The following is an 8,001-nucleotide window of genomic DNA, read 5'->3' as shown; positions in this document are numbered from 1 at the left end:
GGGGTTGTCACATACCTGTTATGTGGAGACAGCTGGGGGCTGTCACCTATAATGGGGAGATAGCTGGGTGCTGTCATATACCTGTGATGTGGAGACAGCTGGAGCCTGTCATATACCTGTGATGGGGAGAGAGTTGGTGGCTGTCACGCACCTCTGAGGTGGAGACAGCTGGGGGCTGTCACATACCTGTGATGGGGAGAGCGCTGGGGGTTGTTACTCACCTGTAATGGGATGAGAGATGGGGCTGTCAGTCACCTGTGATGGGGGGAGAGCTGGGGACTGTCACTCACCTGTGATGGGGAGAAAGATGGGGTCTCTAACTCACCTGGGATGGGGAGAGAGATGGGGACTGTCACATACCTGTGTCGCTGAGACAGCTGAGGGTTGTCACATACCTGTGATGGGGAGAGAGCTGGAGGCTGCCACTCACCTGTGATGGCGAGAAAGATAGGGTCTCTAACTCACCTGGGATGGGGAGAGAGATGGGGACTGTCACATACCTGTGTCGCTGAGACAGCTGGGGGTTGTCACATACCTGTGATGGGGAGAGAGCTGGAGACTGCCACTCACCTGTGATGGGGAGAAAGATGGGGGCTCTCACTCACCTGGGATGGGGCGAGAGCTGGGTGCTGTCACCCACCTGTGAAGGGAAGAGGGATGGGCGTTGTCACGCACCTGTGATATGGAGACAGCTGGGAAAGTTCACACACCTGTGATGGAGAGAGAGCTTGGGGTTGTCACATACCTGTTACGTGGAGACAGCTGGGGGCTGTCACCTATAATGGGGAGACAGCTGGGTGCTGTCATATACCTGTGATGTGGAGACAGCTGGAGCCTGTCATATACCTGTGATGGGGAGAGAGTTGGGGGCTGTCACGCACCTCTGAGGTGGAGACAGCTGGGGGCTGTCACTTACCTGTGATGGGGAGAGCGCTGGGGGTTGTTACTCACCTGTAATGGGATGAGAGATGGGGCTGTCAAACACCTGTGATGGGGATAGAGCTGGGGACTGTCACTCATCTGTGATGGGGAGAGAGATGGGGCCTGTCAGATACCTGAGATGGGGAGAGAGATGGGGACTGTCACATACCTGTGTCGCTGAGACAGCTGGGGGTTGGCACATACCTGTGATGGGGAGAGAGCTGGAGGCTGCCAGTCACCTGTGATGGGGAGAAAGATGGGGTCTCTCACTCACATGGGATGGGGAGAGAGATGGGGACTGTCACATACCTGTGTCGCTGAGACAGCTGGGGGTTGTCACATACCTGTGATGGGGAGAGAGCTGGAGACTGCCACTCACCTGTGATGGGGAGAAAGGTGGTGGCTGTCACTCACCTGGGATGGGGAGAGAGCTGGGTACTGTCACTCACCTGTGAAGGGAAGAGAGCTGGGCGTTTTCACGCACCTGTGATATGGAGACAGCTGGGAAAAGTCACACCCCTGTGATGGGGAGAGAGCTTGGGGTTGTCACATACCTGTTATGTGGAGGCAGCTGGGGACTGTCACCTATAATGGGGAGATAGCTGGGTGCTGTCATATACCTGTGATGTGGAGACAGCTGGAACCTGTCATATACCTGTGATGGGGAGAGAGTTGGGGGCTGTCATGCACCTCTGAGGTGGAGACAGCTGGGGGCTGTCACATACCTGTGATGGGGAGAGCGCTGGGGGTTGTTACTCACCTGTAATGGGATGAGAGATGGGGCTGTCAATCACCTGTGATGGGGAGAGAGATGGGGGCTGTCAGATACCTGAGATGGGGAGAGAGATGGGGACTGTCACATACCTGTGTCGCTGAGACAGCTGGGGGTAGTCACATACCTGTGATAGGGAGAGAGCTGGAGGCTGCCACTCACCTGTGATGGGGAGAAAGATGGGGTCCCTAACTCACCTGGGATGGGGAGAGAGATGGGGACTGTCACATACCTGTGTCGCTGAGACAGCTGGGGGTTGTCACATACCTGTGATGGGGAGAGAGCTGGAGACTGCCACTCATCTGTGATGGGGAGAAAGATGGGGGCTCTCACTCACCTGGGATGGGGAGAGAGCTGGGTGCTGTCACCCACCTGTGAAGGGAAAAGAGCTGGGCGTTGTCACGCACCTGTGTTATGGAGACAGCTGCGAAAGGTCACACACCTGTGATGGGGAGAGCGCTTGGGGTTGTCACATACCTGTTATGTGGAGAAAGCTGGGGGCTGTCACCTATAATGGGGAGACAGCTGGGTGCTGTCATATACCTGTGATGTGGAGACAGCTGGAGCCTGTCATATACCTGGGATGGGGAGAGAGCTGGGTGCTGTCACCCACCTGTGAAGGGAAGAGAGCTGGGCGTTGTCACGCACCTGTGATATGGAGACAGCTGGGAAAGGTCACACACCTGTGATGGGGAGAGAGCTTGGGGTTGTCACATACCTGTTATGTGGAGACAGCTGGGGGCTGTCACCTATAATGGGGAGACAGCTGGGTGCTGTCATATACCTGTGATGTGGAGACAGCTGGAGCCTGTCATATACCTGGGATGGGGAGAGAGTTGGGGGCTGTCACGCACCTCTGAGGTGGAGAGAGCTGGGGGCTGTCACATACCTGTAATGGGGAGAGTGCTGGGGGCTCTTACTCACCTGTAAAGGGATGAGAGAAGGGGTTGTCAATCACCTGTGATGGGGAGAGAGCTGGGGACTGTCACTCACCTGTGATGGGGAGAGAGATGGGGGCTGCCACTCACCTGTGATGGGGAGAAAGATGGGGTCTCTAACTCACCTGGGATGGGGAGAGAGATGGGGACTGTCACAAACCTGTGTCGCTGAGACAGCTGGGGGTTGTCACATACCTGTGATGAGAGAGCTGGAGACTGCCAATCACCTGTGATGGGGATAAAGATGGGGGCTCTCAGTCACCTGGGATGGGGAGAGAGCTGGGTGCTGTCACTCACCTGTGAAGTGAAGAGAGCTGGGCGTTGTCACGCACCTGGGATATGGAGACAGCTGGGAAAGGTCACACACCTGTGATGGGTAGAGAGCTTGGGGTTGTCACATACCTGTGATGTGGAGACAGCTGGGGGCTGTCACCTATAATGGGGAGACAGGTGAGTGCTGTCATATACCTGTGATGTGGAGACAGCTGGAGCCTGTCATATACCTGTGATGGGGAGAGAGTTGGGGGTTGTCACGCACATCTGAGGTGGAGACAGCTGGGGGCTGTCACATACGTGTGATGGGGAGAGCGCTGGGGGTTGTTACTCACCTGTAAAGGGATGAGAGATGGGGCTGTCAATCACCTGTGATGGGGAGAGAGCTGGGGACTGTCACTCACCTGTGATGCGGAGAGAGATGGGGGCTGTCACATACCTGTGATGGGGAGAGCGCTGGGGGTTGTTACTCACCTGTAATGGGATGAGAGATGGGGCTGTCAATCACCTGTGATGGAGAGAGAGCTGGGGGCTGTCACTCACCTGTGATGGGAAGATAGCTGTGGGCTGTCACACACCTGTAAAGGGGATATGGATGGGGACTGTCAAACACCCGTGATGGGAAGTGAGCTGGGGCTCACACATATAAGTGATGCCGAGACAAGTCCTGGCTGTCACATACGTGTGATTTGGAGACAGCTGGGGCCTATCATATACCTGTGATGGAGAGAGAATTGGGGGCTGCCAGGCACCTGTGATGCGGAAACAGCTGGGGGCTGTCACATACCTGTGATGGGGAGAGAGTTGGGGGCTCTCGGGCACCTATGATGTGGAGACCCCTGGGGGCTGTCACATACCTGTGATGGGGTCTGTCTCTCACCTGTGATGGGGAGAGAGCTGGGGGCTTTCACCCACCTGTGAAGGGGCGAGACTTGGGCTTTGTCACGCACCTGTTATACGGAGACAGCTGGGGACGGCACATACCTGTGATGGGGAGAGACCTTGGGCTTGTCACATACATGTGATGTGGAGACAGCTGGGGTCTATTACATACCTATAATGGGGAGACAATTGGGGGCTGTCACATACCTTTCATGGGGAGGGAGTTGGGGGCTGTCACGCACCTGTGAGGTGGAGAGAGATGGGGACTGTCAAACACCTATGATATGGAGAGAGCTGGGGGCTGTCACATACCTGTGATGGGGAGAGAGCTGGGGGCTGTTACTCACCTGTGATGGGAGGAGAGATAGGGGCTGTCTATCACCTGTGATGGGGAGGGAGCTGGGGGCTGTCTCTCCCCTGTCATGGGGAGAGAGCTAGGGGCTGTCACACACCTGTGACGGGGAGAGAGCTGGGGGCTGTCACTCACCTGTAATGGGGAGAGACCTGGGGGCTGTCACATACCTGTGATGCGGAGACAGCTGGTGTCTTTCAGATACCTGTGATATGGAGACAGTTGGGGGCTGACACATACCTGTGACGAGGAGACAGCTGGAGGCTGTCAATCACCTGTGATGGGGAGAGAGCTGGGGACTGTCACTCACCTGTGATTGGGAGAGAGATGGGGGCTGTCAGATACCTGAGATGGGGAGAGAGATGGGGACTGTCACATACCTGTGTCGCTGAGACAGCTGGGGGTTGTCACATACCTGTGATGGGGAGAGAGCTGGAGGCTGCCACTCACCTGTGATGGGGAGAAAGATGGGGTCTCTAACTCACCTGGGATGGAGAGAGAGATGGGGACTGTCACATACCTGTGTCGCTGAGACAGCTGGAGCCTGTCATATACCTGGGATGGGGAGAGAGCTGGGTGCTGTCACCCACCTGTGAAGGGAAGAGAGCTAGGCGTTGTCACGCACCTGTGATATGGAGACAGCTGGGAAAGCTCACACACCTGTGATGGGGAGAGAGCTTGGGGTTGTCACATACCTGTTATGTGGAGACAGCTGGGGGCTGTCACCTATAATGGGGAGACAGCTGGGTGCTGTCATATACCTGTGATGTGGAGACAGCTGGAGCCTGTCATATACCTGTGATGGAGAGAGAGTTGGTGGCTGTCACGCACCTCTGAGGTGGAGACAGCTGGGGGCTGTCACATACCTGTGATGGGGAGAGCGCTGGGGGTTGTTACTCACCTGTAATGGGATGAGAGATGGGGCTGTCAATCACCTGTGATGGGGAGAGAGCTGGGGACTGTCACTCACCTGTGATATGGAGACAGCTGGGGACGGTCACACACCTGTCCTGGGGAGAGACGTAGGGGCTGTCACACACCTGTGATGGGGAGAGAGCTGGGGGCTGTCACTCACCTGTAATGGGGAGAGAGCTGGGGGCTGTCACACACCTGTGCTGGGGAAAGAGATGGGGAATGTCAAACACCTGTGATGGGGAGACATCTGGGGGCTGTCACATACCTGTGATGGGGAGAAAGTTGGGGCCTGTCAGGCACCTGTGACGAGGAGACAGCTGGGGGCTGTCAGATACCTGAGATGGGGAGAGAGATGGGGACTGTCACATACCTGTGTCGCTGAGACAGCTGGGGGTTGTCACATACCTGTGATGGGGAGAGAGCTGGAGACTGCCACTCACCTGTGATGGAGCAAAGATGGGGGCTCTCACTCACCTGGGATGGGGAGAGAGCTGGGTGCTGTCACCCACCTGTGAAGGGAAGAGAGCTGGGCGTTGTCACGCACCTGTGATATGGAGACAGCTGGGAAAGGTCACACACCTGTGATGGGGAGAGAGCTTGGGGTTGTCACATACCTGTTATGTGGAGACAGCTGGGGGCTGTCACCTATAATGGGGAGACAGCTGGGTGCTGTCATATACCTGTGATGTGGAGACAGCTGGAGCCTGTCATATACCTGGGATGGGGAGAGAGTTGGTGCCTGTCACGCACCTCTGAGGTGGAGACAGCTGGGGGCTGTCACATACCTGTGATGAGGAGAGCGCTGGGGGTTGTTACTCACGTGTAATGGGATGAGAGATGGGGCTGTCAATCACCTGTGATGGGGAGAGAGCTCGGGACTGTCACTCACCTGTAATGGGGAGAAAGATGGGGTCTCTAACTCACCTGGGGTGGGGAGAGAGATGGGGACTGTCACATACCTCTGTCGCTGAGACAGCTAGGGGTTGTCACATACCTGTGATGGGGAGAGAGCTGGAGGCTGCCACTCAGCTGTGATGGGGAGAAAGATGGGGTCTCTAACTCACCTGGGATGGGGAGAGAGATGGGGAGTGTCACATACCTGTGTCGCTGAGACAGCTGGGGGTTGTCACATACCTGTGATGGGGAGAGAGCTGGAGACTGCCACTCACATGTGATGGGGAGAAAGATGGGGGCTCTCACTCACCTGGGATGGGGAGAGAGCTGGGTGCTGTCACCCACCTGTGAAGGGAAGAGAGCTGGGGTCTGTCACACACCTGTGATGGGGAAAGAGATGGGGAATATCAAACACCTGTGATGGGGAGAGACCTGGGGGCTGTCACATACCTGTGATGCGGAGACAGCTGGTGTCTTTCAGATACCTGTGATGTGGAGACAGTTGGGGGCTGACACATACCTGTGATGGGGAGAAAGGTGGGGCTGTCAGGCACCTGTGATGAGGAGACAGCTGGGGGCTGTCAGATACCTGAGATGGGGAGAGAGATGGGGACTGTCACATACCTGTGTCGCTGAGACAGCTGGGGGTTGTCACATACCTGTGATGGGGAGAGAGCTGGAGACTGCCACTCACATGTGATGGGGAGAAAGATGGGGGCTCTCACTCACCTGGGATGGGGAGAGAGCTGGGTGCTGTCACCCACCTGTGAAGGGAAGAGAGCTGGGCGTTGTCACGCACCTGTGATATGGAGACAGCTGGGAAAGGTCACACACCTGTGATGGGGAGAGAGCTTGGGGTTGTCACATACCTGTTACGTGGAGACAGCTGGGGGCTGTCACCTATAATGGGGAAACAGCTGGGTGCTGTCATATACCTGTGATGTGGAGACAGCTGGAGCCTGTCATATACCTGTGATGGGGAGAGAGTTGGGGGCTGTCACGCACCTCTGAGGTGGAGACAGCTGGGGGCTGTCACTTACCTGTGATGGGGAGAGCGCTGGGGGTTGTTACTCACGTGTAATGGGATGAGAGATGGGGCTGTCAATCACCTGTGATGGGGATAGAGCTGGGGACTGTCACTCATCTGTGATGGGGAGAGAGATGGGGCCTGTCAGATACCTGAGATGGGGAGAGAGATGGGGACTGTCACATACCTGTGTCGCTGAGACAGCTGGGGGTTGGCACATACCTGTGATGGGGAGAGAGCTGGGGCTGTCACGCTCCTGTGATATGGAGACAGCTGGGGACGGTCACACACCTGTGATGGGGAGAGAGTTGGGGGCTTTCTGGCACCTGTGATGCGGAAAAAGCTGGGGGTTGTCACATACCTGTGATGGGGAGAGAGCTGGGGGCTGTCACCCACCTGTGAAGGGGAGAGACTTGGGCTTTGTCACGCACCTTTTATATGGAGACAGCTGGGGACGGCACACACCTGTGATGGGGGGAGAGCTGGAGGCTGTTACACACTTGTGATTGGGACAGAGATGGGGACTTTCAAACACCTGTGATGGGGAGTGAGCTGGGGGCTCTCACATACCTGTGATGTGGAGACAGCTGGCGGCTGTCACATAACTGGGATGTGGAGACAGCTAGTGGCTGTCACATACCTGTGATGGGGAGACAGCTGGTTACTCTCACATACCTGTGATGGGGAGAGAGCTGGGGGCTGTCACCCACCTGTGAAGGGGAGGGAGCTGGGCGTTGTCATGCACCTGTGAAATGGAGACAGCTGTGGACGGTCACACACCTGTGATGGGGCGAGAGCTTGGGTTTGTCACATACCTGTGATGCTGAGATAGCTGTGGGCTGTCACATACCTGTGATGGGGAGAGAGCTGTGGGTTGTCACTCACCTGTTATGGGGAGATAGATCGGAGTTGTCACTCACCTGTGATGGGGAGAGAGCTGGGGGCTTTCACACACCTGTGATGGGGAGAGAGCTTGGGGTTGTTCATATACCTGTGATGGGGGGAAGGCTGGGGGCTATAACATACC

Source organism: Balaenoptera borealis (genome assembly GCF_965194805.1).
Source record: "Balaenoptera borealis genome assembly, contig: HAP1_SCAFFOLD_386, whole genome shotgun sequence".
Classification (NCBI taxonomy): domain Eukaryota; kingdom Metazoa; phylum Chordata; class Mammalia; order Artiodactyla; family Balaenopteridae; genus Balaenoptera; species Balaenoptera borealis.
This window is presented reverse-complemented; position numbering follows the sequence as displayed.